This window comes from Argiope bruennichi, chromosome X1 (assembly GCF_947563725.1).
Source record: "Argiope bruennichi chromosome X1, qqArgBrue1.1, whole genome shotgun sequence".
Lineage (NCBI taxonomy): Eukaryota > Metazoa > Arthropoda > Arachnida > Araneae > Araneidae > Argiope > Argiope bruennichi.
In genome coordinates, this window is record NC_079162.1 from 889,930 (window position 1) to 903,094 (window position 13,165).

The 13,165-nt window shown below is 28.2% G+C and overlaps 1 long non-coding RNA gene across 1 annotated transcript in view; it reads left to right on the forward strand.

The window, feature by feature from the left end:
- Positions 1-566: 566 nt before the first annotated feature.
- The window catches only part of LOC129959073 (uncharacterized), a 91,513-nt gene continuing 78,914 nt past the window's right edge, over positions 567-13,165 (forward strand). The window contains exons 1-2 of the long non-coding RNA XR_008783387.1: positions 567-836; positions 7,658-7,725. This is a non-coding gene — a long non-coding RNA (uncharacterized LOC129959073). The remainder of the gene's footprint in view (positions 837-7,657; positions 7,726-13,165) is intronic.

The following is a 13,165-nucleotide window of genomic DNA, read 5'->3' on the forward strand; positions in this document are numbered from 1 at the left end:
CAAGAAAAAAAAAATTCAGCTATTAATCCCGAATTTCCTTTCTTTCTTTATTTTTTTGTCTAGCATATGAATTTGATCTGAACTAAAATGTTGTGTTTTTATTAAATTTTAATAATTATTAGATTGCATTATATTTCCTAATTAAGTTTAAAATATCGTGAACTTGAAAACGATTTTTTATCAAACACAAAAATTCTTCATAAAATGAAATGCAGAAAGATATTTTGGCCACGTTTTTGAAAACAAATTTCGCCAAACCGACGAGAATGTAGCTCAGAAGTTTGTTCTACATTCAAATAGGTGATAAACATTTAATTTGATTAAAAAAACATTTATGCAAAAAAACCAGACGGATATTAGAAAATATTCTTTGAAAACATCACTCGTTCCCGATTGGATAATATGTGATGCAGATTTCATTATGCTTTATCATCTTTGAAAACCATTTGCTGAATTTGAGAGAAGTTTCTGGAAACTATGACGTCAAAATTCTGATTAACATATTGTCTGCGCATTACACTTTGCTTTCGCATTTTTAATCATTTTGTTATGTTGTGGTGGTGGGAGAAATGTCGCAGATATTCTGTTCGTTTCGTGTATTCCGATTCAATTTCAAATTTGGAAATGCTATGCAATTTTTTTCTGTTCAAGTTTTTTTGATCTCCCAAGGAATGCAAGAAATAGGTCTTTAATTATCAATTGAAACAATCAAGAGACATCAAGATTAATTTAATCTTCTGTGGATTTGCTAAAATATTGGACAAAGAAAAGAAAAAATGGCATCTTCGAACTTCTAAATTACCGGCCATCTTGACGTTCTCTTGCATGCGTATTTGGTAAGTTTTAACATTTTTCTAGTCTTAGTTCTTTGATGGTTGCTATAACGCTGTTTAATTTTGCGATTTTTTTAATAAGTATCGGATACAGAAGTGTTTGATGTATTGATTATTTAATAATTTTTATAACTGAATGCAATTTTTATTGCTAGATGTAATTTAAGACTAAAAATGTGTAATTAATAGGTATTGGAGAAAATTGAAGTTATTCTTGCATGGACAGTAAAGAACGACTGTACGTCTTTCAAGGAAAGACATTAAGTTTATTGTGTTTAAAACCCATGTTTGATTACTTTGATTATTAAAAATTAAATGTAACAAAATTAATTTAAATGTAGTAATTTTATAATCATTGGAAATAATCGGAATTTGAAATGAAATGTTTATCGTTAGGGAAGAAAATTATCCAATTTTATTCATGCATTTATTTTATTGTATTTATATGCATGACATTAGTAATTAATTTTAAAATCTTGACATGATGTGCTGATTATTTGCGATTTATATAAAAGTAATGTACCAAGAATCGTGTTAAGCTCTTTTAAAATTTCTCACTTATGTTTTGAAAAATAAAAATATGGAATTTTTTTTAAATGGTACTCTTTGAATCTTCAAAGATAGTGAAATGTATTGTCATTTATTTTTCATTAAATTGTCACATAATTTTCTGTTAATTTATCAATTGTGAAAAATCCTGAAGTCGTGATGTGTGGTTTTACTTTGTCACCTTTTCTGATACGCATTATACTTTCATATTCGAGAGCATGCTATGATTAAAACGGATTGCTCTTGTTATTGACGATAATCATTAAATTTCATTTAATGCAAATTTTCGTATCCGAGTACATCAGATGAAAAATAAAACGAGTACAATTCAATAATGAGTGAATGGCTGTTTTTATCAATTATTTTCAGATGTGATTTCTTGGTTATCGTTTTTCTTATTTTATAAAAATGAGTTAAATTTTTTGCTGTTTAGTTTTTAAAAAAAAAATATATGCCATCGGGATACAATTACACTTTTAAGGTTTGTGTAATTTGTCCTACGAAATTAAAATAACCTGAAAATTGTGCGTCAGACTATTGTTATTTTTTTGGAAAAAAAAAGCACTCGGATGATTCGCATTGGAGTTTCTCTTACGGCAAATATTAGTGCATTTAATATTTATACTCGTATATTAGTGTGTTAAATGATAAAATATGATATATTTTATTAAAAATTAAATTTTGGCGTTGTGAAATGCATTTTGGTCTCTGACGGCACATTTGAATGGAATTCGCGAATTTCTTTTTCGTAATGTTTTTTTTCTTTTATATAATAATTCAAAATATTTTGTTTATCATTCGTTTTATTGTTCAATTAGTCATACTTATTTTATTTCTTAGTATTTGTTGCCAGATCTCAATATCCTATGATTTTTTTTTTTTAGTTTTTGCCTGTGTAATGTCAGTGTATAAAAATATACAGACCAATTAATCTGTATATGTATTTGAACTTGGTGAATTATACATTTTCTTTTTCTGTCCCCCCCCCCGCCCTTATTGTATTTTGGAATGGAATTGAAATTGAGTTTTATAGCACCTTTAGAATACCAAAAACATATTTGTTTAGATTGTTATGTAAGTATATTGAATTGAAAAATTTGCAGTGAGATGGAATACCAAAAAGTAGTAGGTAGGCTAAGTAGTTTAATTTAGAACATTATGAAATTATTCACTAAAGATTTGTAATTCATTAGAATTTCTCAAAATACATTTCTGTAGATTTCAGTACAATCGGCTGGATGAATCATTTTTCTGTTGGTTAATAAAAATGAATAATTAAAGTGTAATGATATGAAAGATAATCAGTATGTCTAAAGCAATCGCTTGCATATATATATGTGCAAATGTAGCATATAATTATATGTCAATTACAATTCAAAGGTTTCTAAGAATTTCCACCAAAAAAGATAACATATTCGTGATGAATAAACTATATATTTGCATAACAAACTTTACTCGTGTCATCGGTATACAGCTAAAATAATTGTAGAAGGGAAAAGGCCATCTCTATTACAGTATAAAATGTTCTTGTAAATTTGTAACATTTTTTGCATGCCGACAATTTATTGATATTTGCTGTTTTACCTTATACAGATATTTTATGACAAGAACATCTCATTTTTCTTCTCTGTTAATGGGATCACTTTTAGTCAAATATCTGTAGGTCGCAAAATTGAAAAATATTAAGGGTTAGAATACCATTTTTCGTGGCTATATAAACCAACGACCATTAACTGCAAAATCTATTGCATACAACGTCTCTTACGAAAAATTATTTTATTGGATAGTGATGTAAATTTTACAACTTAAGTAGATAGTCGTTTTAGTAATTTACTTTTATTTCGATTTACAAGTTACAAAAATGACTTGAAACTTACTTAGCTTTTAGAATCAACTTCTACTATTGATTGATATGAATGAATCAAATGCATGTTTATACTTGACCTCTTTAAATGACCAGATTTTTAAAACAATCTGTAATGAAATGATTCATATGAAACTGAATGACTTTATTTTAAAGTTTTTATTCAGAATCTTAAAAGGATGTTGTACGCGAGTTTTACGTTGTCACTAGAAATGATATTTGAACCTTTAATATTCTTGCAATTTTGCGACATGTGATGTAGTGAAGAATAGTGTGCCCCTGAGTTTGTCGCCCATATGACAACCCATTGGAAAGCTCTTCTCGCAACCCTAATGCTGTTTTTATTACTTTTTGCAATGGTTGAGTTGTACATGAACTACTATATTTTGAAAAATGTTAAATTAAAAATATTAAAAAAATATAGATTAGCGATTTTAATTTTGTTTTTTATTATAATTAAAAGTTTAATAAAGTTAAGCTTATAATTAAGTTATATTATTTTTTTAATGTGAATACGAATAGAAAATATTTATTCTTTTGCAATTTTTAATTGTCAGTATGCGCTTTAAAAAATCGTCTGAATTCCTATTTTATGAAATCGTCTGCATTCTCACTTTAAAAGACAGCTGCAATGGAATACTTCGCAATTCTAGTAATTCTTTTGGTGTTCTAACGGTTGGTTCCCTTCATAATTTATGATGGCAATTGTGCAAGAATGGATGTCAAGTAAATGGGATGGAAGACAGTATTTCGAACCTGCAGAATGCATGAAGGGGAGCGATATATATATATATAATTAAGATTTGATGAAGTTCGGAAAGGATGCTTGTTTGAAATTTTATATGGAGAATGGTTTGATATCGAACAGGCAGAATGGATGAAGGGTGAGTGGAATATATTTTTACGAGTTGATGAAGTTGGGAAAAGGATGTTTGTTTGAAATTTTGTAAGGAGAATGTTCCGATTGCTTTTTTCTCCATTCTTTTCTTTTGGTTATGTACTGTTCCTGTTATCCTCACAGTCCTTATGTTCAATGTGCTAGTGAAGCTTACTAGGTTCCCGCTCCCGCTGCTAGCGGAATCCGTAGGATGTTTTTTAAGTTAAAATTTTGCCCGATGCCTTCTACAGATCTGTGGAAGGCACCGGGCAGTCTGGAAAAGATACTTATCAGTAAAAAGTCCTAATTATATGGCGGGAAATGGTAACCATAACTGTTCCGCGGAAGTATTTGTTTATTTTGTTCGCCATATTTATTGGCGACTTGGTATTGTTGGGGCAGCAAGGGACACACTAAAATTCACTTTTACAGCGACTTGTTTTCTGGAGCAAATTATTCAAATTTTTTTTACAATATTTGTTTTTGAAAGTAATTTCTCAGTGGACTTCTAAAAAGCTTCGTTTTAGTGGAGTAGTGCATCGAAATGTCAAGTATAATGTAGACATGTAAGTAAAAGGAGACATGTAAACAGCCCCACGAATTTGATTAAATAAAGGCATTTGTTGTATAAGCAGATTTTATTAATTCATAAATATTATAGGTAAAATTACTTCGTTTCGAATTAAAATTTAAAAATAAAAGCTCAATAACTTGATTTCATTTATTGCATTACAACTTTCTTTTTGTCCTACATTTGAATATTACCCCTTATTCGCATATATTATAAGCAAGCAATTTATTGAAATGTCGTGTTTAAAGCATTAAGTTTAATGAATTCCCTTTCTCAATTTTCTTTATACACAGAGTATGATTGCCTATTTACCAATGCAATTGAGATTAAATACTTCAGTAAATAGCCGCGTTTTTTAAAATCATATTTCGATTAATTCGACAAATTTTTTTAATCATTTCTATCAGCTGAAATATTCTGTTTGTACTTTTTCTTAAAAACTTTCAAGATTTCCAAAATAGATGTTAAATGTGAAAGACCGAATGGTTGAAATTATTTAGAACAATAGTCTGCAGTTGCCTCATTTATTTAGTCTTTTCTGTAATCTCTTCCAGCAGCAGCATTGGCAAAAGTAATTCCAACGCCTACTAATCGTAACATTTCTTGACGGGAAGTTTGGCTTGAATCTCATGAATAATAATAGGCAAAACTTCTGCAAATGGAACCCCTTTTTTTTTCATCTGCACCTGTCGAATTGTTTTTAAAAGAAGTCGGCCTGAGATAAATAGCGATGGGATCTGCCGATTATTAGTTTCATAAAATTATATTTACTTTATACAAACCTCTCTCAGATGAATCAAAATAGGGGACGATTAAGTCATAAAAATACAAACGAAACTATGTATTAAAAAGAGTATTTATGCATTACTTTTGCCCAATCCAGAATTCTGTATTCTGTAAGTATACGGGATGTTATGACTAGATATTGCTTAGGGGCGTCATACAGAAGTCAAGGTTGAACTTTACCCTGATAATTTTTCAGTCTAGCTAGGAATTGTTTTGCCTTTCATATGTTATGCAATTTCATTGGAGTGGCTGGCACTTGAAGCTTGCTGACTGCCTGCTATGTTCTTCCACTTTTTTTTATTCGGAACAGCAGATTTTAATCTTTATCTGAAGAGCAGTGTGAAATCTTTGACGTTTATTTCGCTTTCAAGTCGCGAGCGTTCATATTCGTACTTAAAATGGATACATTCGTATAAAATTCTCCGATATTGTGTTTTATTCGTCTTAGCATGTATTGTCACAGTATGTAACAATTGATGTGCATTATTTTAGACCAGATTTCTGTAAGTATATGGATAATTCTTGGATCAAGTAACGTTATTCAGAGATGAGGTTTGGGCTAAATCCGAAAAATAATTTTAAAAAAATTCTCCGAAATCCTCTGTGCAAAGAGAAGACTGAAATTTTATCGAAAATAGAAAATCGCCTGTAAGCGATTGCATTAGGTAATTTATTCTTTTAAAAATTAATTATATTTTTCAATATTTTGTTTAATTTTTGTCAATATTTTGTTTAACTTAATTTTTTTTAAAACAGAAGGACGTTTTTGGAAAGTTTTTAAGTATTTATGGAAGTATTTATATAAAATGTTAAAAAAAATCACAATACATCTGTGTCAATTTAAATAACCTACATTTTTGAAAATAAAAATCTGTTATTTGAAAAAAACTACTTTTAAGTATAGAAAAAAAACAAAATTAGATGCATCATTAAACGCATAATATATATAGTTTTTGATTTTTTTTTTTTTTTTTTTTTTTTTGTAACGCGCTGTTAACCACTTTTGATTTTATGTTAGCGTGAAATTTATCATTTTTAAAAATTTAGACATGCAGCTAACCTGTACCCTGTTTGTCATGCTTTACTTTATTTCTTTTATAGGTTGACATTTTTTTGTTCTTTTTCAGTTATTTTATAATAACTACCAAACTTTCTTTTTTTTTTAATTCCGGTTTATGGTAAAGGAATTTGATAAAATATCACACTGAAATTTACCATCGTTTTAAATGTTACATTAAAGTAAATGCAAAAGGTAAGAAAAGGACTGCAATTGAAACTTAATGAAAATAGAATAGTTTTGTAAAAGTAGATTAATCAATTTATGGATGATTTTTAAGTATGTGACTGGAAGACTGCAGGTTCGAAATGCTATTCCAACCAATATCCACTATTTAGTGGTAGAATTCCGGATTAGGCAGCAATCTAGGCCGGTGGACTGAGATGAGATTTAGCCCCTTGGCGTACGAATTTATTTAACTAATTAGATGAGGCATATCCTTCTTCGGACAGTAATTATTTTAATTCCTATAATAATATAAGAAACTTTGCATAAGCATTTTTAGGCGATTTTTGTATTTTAAATCTATGGATTTAAAATTCAGTAATTCGACGCGAAAATAAGATGCGTCATTGAAGGGGTTTATTAAAACGATTTTATTTGCCTAGCTGCTAAATTAGTTAAATATTACGAATTCTTTAGAACATAAATGACAATTATTAATTCCTTCACAAATAGAATTGCTGTGTTTTCTATTTGCTTCATTATGCTCAATTTGTTTTTCTAATATTCGAAAAGAACTGGGCATCTGCTTGAATAACGTTTATTTGCAAATGTTTTCATAATTAAAATAAACATAAAATTATATTTTCATAGAATGTGAAGCAAAAATAAGTGTTAAAATGTTAAACTAAATTGATCATTTGTTTTTGTCTAAAACTATGAAACGAGAAGCCTAAATATGCCCACTGCATGTTGTTAAAAATGTCTTAATCCATAGCAATTTGTATCCATTTTTCTTCGTTATTTTTTCTTCAGTATTGTATTGAAAGTAGCTGCCACTTCTTAAATGTCTTTAGTTTTATTAATGTGTTTTATTTTTATTTTTATAAATGTTTTTTTAATACTTATACCCAGTCACTGCATTTGTGTTTTTTATTAATAAAACTTATTCTTTCAGGCAAGTGGTATCATTTTGACTCGTCATTTTGTCGACTCATCATTTCATCCATTCATCTCTTCATCAATGTAAGTTTCATTCAAATTTCAATTTTTTTTTGTGAAGGATTGGCCAAATATATAAGTGCACTTGACTAATAAAAAAAAATTATTTCAAGTAGTTACTATATAAAAAAACATTTACTAGTATCTACAGAAATGAGAAGGTGGTATCGGTTTTGTTTTTGGGGAATTTTCTTACGCAAGAGTCTGCTGAAATTGTTGTCTAATTGCACTAAAAAGCTTTGGATAGGAGGATAACATGTTGGAGGTCCAATTCCGACAGAAAGTTATTTGTAAATTTAGAAATATGGCCTTATAAAAGGCCTTATATGGTGTATTCTATTATTAAATATAAAATTGTCTTGTTTATGTAGCGTGCAAAATTTTTAATTGATTTTCTAGGGTCATAATTATGTGGTCCAATTGCAATAATCATCGGATGATTTAACAATGAATTAAGAATGCAATAGATTAATTGGCTTATGTGCTTGAAATTTTCACATTCTGTAATATGTGGCGGTGATTTCTCTCCTTAAACCGCATTAATACTAGACCTTGGGACAGGTTAGAAATGCCATGTGTGTTTAATGTCTTTATTCCCAGGATTCGTTTAAGGGCGTTTTATGCTTCGTCGTAAAATGAAGAAACCCGAGTATGCATTTTAGATGGCTTTTATTTAAATTTTTTAAACTAAACTTTGACACAGAATTACAAGGTCATATACCAAATTTAATTTATATAGATTGCGTTTTTGAGTTCTTGCGTGAGAATGAATGTACCAAAAGACGGTCAAGCATTAAACAGGGTTCAGTCGAAATCCAGTACGGATCTGCACTGTAAGGGCGCCAATCATGTATCAGATTCGATACATGGAACTCTCTAAATTCTATAATTGTTTCTTTGTACTCAAACTTCCGTTAACGGATTTTGAATAGAAATTGATGTAAATTAATAAACTTGATTTACAAACTTCACGCGATTTTTTTTTTTTTTTTTTTCATCTGGCTCTAAGTATTTTTGAGTTATACGAGTTCAAAAAGGATTTCATCGGACTAGAAGGATGAAATGTGGGGGATTCGTCAGAATTTCGAGCATGAACTTTTTAATGATTGCAATAAATTCTCTTTGCTTACTTCTTATTCAAGAATGTAAAAAAATGATTGGTACGATTTTTGTTGCTGTTAACTACATAATATTTTTAAAATTCGATAATTTGTGGAATTTTTTAAATCAATTTGATATTTGGTTCCAATTTATAAGCATTTAGTGATTACTTGGCTTGAAACCATTTCTACTATTTATGAAAGTCGTTGTCAGACAATATCAAAGTATCTGACTCCGAAACGGAGAATAACATTATTTTGGATTACAATAGATTAAACTGACACATGGAAAAATTGACGGATTTTGTTAGAACCTAAAGACGAAATAAAAGCATAAGCAAAAATATATACGCATATTTTTAAATTTTGCTTCCTGGTAAAACTTGTAACAATTTTCCTCTTGTTTAATGCAAATCATTGTGTCCCATTTTTCAAAATTCTTTCTGAATTTATTATTAAATGGAATTTCGGAGAATATGAAATAAATGGCGGATGATCCATCTAAATATTCAAAACATTGTTACTTCTGTTTTAATTATGAAAATTTTATTGTTTTTTTACATTATCATATAAATATTAAATATAATTTATATTTGCTTATTTAATAGTTTTAATTCTTTTCCTATTGTTTCTATATTTATTTTAGCCAAGATTCTTAGATGATATTTTACTGAAAACAATAGGTTTTTGTTTATTAGTGTATTTTGTAATTTTGTATTTCTAAAATTTTTGATTAGACGATTCAAAAATGTCATTAGATCACTAGTTTCAAATGATAATATTTATTCTAGACTGTTCTCTATCACTTTCTGTAATTATGCGTTATTTTAAGATAGAATAATCAATTTAAATCTAATCTTCGACAAATTTATTTTCAAAAGTTTAAGGAGACATAATGACGCAACATAGTTTTTTACATAACTTGATCGTTTCTTAGTATGATTTTAGTCTCGCAAAATTTCGGTACTAGTTATAATGTACCAATTATTTTCAATTGTCCTGTTGTAAATATGCTTTTATTTGACAGTGAATTTTAATCATGAAGTGTGAATAATTACAAAATTTTATGTAAAAGAACATTGATGAAGGTAAGTAGTTGCATACTGTGTAAGCTTCCTAGACTGTATGAAAGCAGTTTATACCGTCATGTGAGTATTTTGAATTACAGCTTTAATTGTGGATATATGCCTTTTGCATTTCTATGGCCATTGTGATAAATAAGCGTCCTTCAGATTAGAATTCCCTTAGTTTAAAAAAAATACTATTTTACTAAAGTAAAAATACTATCTACCAAACCCAGTCCTCTAAAATACATTATATTCATTATTTTTCTTTATATTGTTGAATTCCCGGATTGCCTTTCATCTGGCGCATTTTTTTCCCCTTAACCGTCATTGGTGATAAAGCAAATTCATGCTATTTAAGCATTTATATTCTTTACCAAGACATTCATAGATTTCACACATATTTTCTTTTGTGAAGTCGGGTATTTCTCGGTATTCTGTTTAATTTCGGTTCGAATTGATTAAGTTTCCTTCGAGTCTCGGTCTTTTGATATTGGGTTGAATAATAGTGCATTATTAAAATTGGTATATTTTGGAATAATTTATTTCTATTTTTTGAATAGAGGTTAAACTATTGCATTAGACTGTAAGCTGATCAATTAGAAACGTTCTTTTTTTTTTTTTACGAATTTGATAGAAATTCCATGAACTATTAAAATATATTGATAGTGTATCAAATACAAATAGTCAATTCTTATCCGTTTCCTTACGTTCACATAAATCTTGGATAAATTTACTAAAACTGAGCCTCCGCTTAAATAATACAAACGTCAAGACCGCGCAGTCGTGGTTTACTATAAATAATTAAAAATAAGGATACCTTCACAAAGCTGCTAAAATAAAAATGTAAGCTAAAATAAAGCATTAATATTCTAAGCTAAAAATATGAGATAAAGGTAATTTATTGAGTTAGAACGCCCATGCGTAGGGATACAAAAGCTTAAATTCGTCACTGGAATAATGAGTCATATTAAAAAGTTTCAGATATTAAATTTTAAAATTAATTTATATGTGAAGATCATATATAAAGGACATCGTTAAAATCACATTTTCTAAACACTAATGAATGAGTGAATTTGCTGTTTGAGGAATCTCCTGTTAATAATAAAAAGATCACATAAAAATAAACTAGTTTCTACTTAAAAATAAGATGCATTTTGCGTAAAATTTTTTTAATATTCATTTACAGTGATTATTAAACTGGAGAAACTTGAAAAGAGGATTTTCTAAATTAACTTTAAAAAAAACAATTACGCCTGGTCATTTTTGGATAATGAGCACTATTTTATAATAAAAGGACAATTCAGGGTTCTTATTAAATATAGGAACAAATAATAGATGCATATACAATCTTGAGATAGAATTCAGGACAATCATAGGCGTCTTCTCTCTAAATTGTCCCAATTTATATTTTTCAAAAATATTTTTCGAGCAATAAACAACTCGGTTATCGGCAATAGGTACGAATTTTTTTTTTCGGTCATTTCTTTGAGGACTGTTTAATTGCTGTGATTGAATTGCTGCTTTCCTTTTTTTTCTATTTAAATAACCTAGAAAGTCCATTAAGGAACTATTTTATCATTGAAGGTTCAAGAGTTTTAGTCGGTAATAATTTTGCTGTTGAGCTTACCAAGATCCCAAGCGTTTTTCCTAGTTTTTGTTTAGCCTCTTTCGTGAAAATTGAGCTAATTTGATCAGAAATGTAATAGAATGAAGTCATACATTTTATCGATATTTAATTGCTCTATGCCATCAGCAAAGATGAAACATCCAAAAATTTCTTTAAACGCATATATACTTGTATCAATATAAACCATTCACTTGAGTACTTTTTCAGTTGTATTTAACGATGAATTGCTGCTGAATGTTAGCTGGAAAAAATATTTTGCCGTTTGAATTGTTTTATGTTTGTTTAAAATGACCAATGGAATACTAAAATGAAAACTGTTTATCCTATCGTATTCTTCAATATTTTTTTTCAAAAAGAGTTATATACAATATTTTTAATTGTTATTAATCCTATTCAGTTATTGTCTCTTTCCTTTGCATATGCAGGAAAAATTTAGTCCTCAATTCGTAAATGAGTATTCATTATTGTCAAATTCATAGTTACACTCAGTTATATTCATTGATTTTTCATAAAAGTTGGCTTTATTAAAATAATTGCAAGGTGATATGTATCAATCTACAAAGATAGTAAAATCATTAATTTAAAGCACTTGCTAGGCTGTATGTTTAGCCGAAGTTTCAAGATCAAAACGTTTACCATACTTTCGCATCAGGAATAGATAGTTGCGGTTTAAAAGACTGCGTATACGTATTTGATGCTTTTAAAACTATTTAGCTCTTAAATTAGGTGAAAACTACAATGTTACCTCGTTTAAGGAAAAATTTCTTTTTGATGATAGTTTGGATCAAATTTGCTTTGTTTTGCAATAATTGCATCTAAATTGTGCAATAACTAATATTTTCAAATATTTTTCATATTTAGAAAATTAAGATTAAGAACTTTTAAAAAAATAGTCCTTTTTAGAAAAATTTCCGTTAATATTTAATTTTGCTGTACATTTTTTTAAAATTCTTATAAAATCTTTATTAAAATTAGATTTGATTTTGGAAGCCGAGAATTTATTTTTTTGTAAAATTTCAATCGGTCAAAATTCGAATGCTCCATTTTTATTCTTAAAACTTTTTACTGCTACGATTTTTGACATTTTAGTGGAGACGATTTCGAAAAATTGAAATTGAGAACTTTAAAGGTTTAAACACAAATTTTATAAAACCGGTTTATATAAAATGTTTTTCTCTATAATAAACAAGCATGTTTAAATCGGAAAGTAGCAATTTAATAATTGTTACTATATCAATATAATTAGTAATTGTTAAGCAAAAATTAAAAACTTTTTATTTGATAACATTTTTCTAGTCGACGAATTTACAAAGTCATTCTCCTTTATATTAAATTTATTCTTTTAAAAGCAGTGAAATAATTGTAAGCTATTAAAAAAAATAACGAAAGTCTTGAAACAGGTCGGCTGTTTTCAGAAAGACATGGAATAAAAAAAAACACTGCAAAAATTTTAATCGCAAAATTTTTTGCTGGAAACAGTGCTGTAATGTAAAGAGCTATTCCAAATATTGACTTTGAAATTTTTAGTTGTATCCGCAGTGTCTTTAATTTTGATTTAATTAACGAATTTGACTCTCAGATTTTGAAATCTCTTATAAATTGATTTATTTGAAACATCCGATTTATCGTCTTTGTCTTGACATTTCACATAAAATTTTTTCATTGAAAAT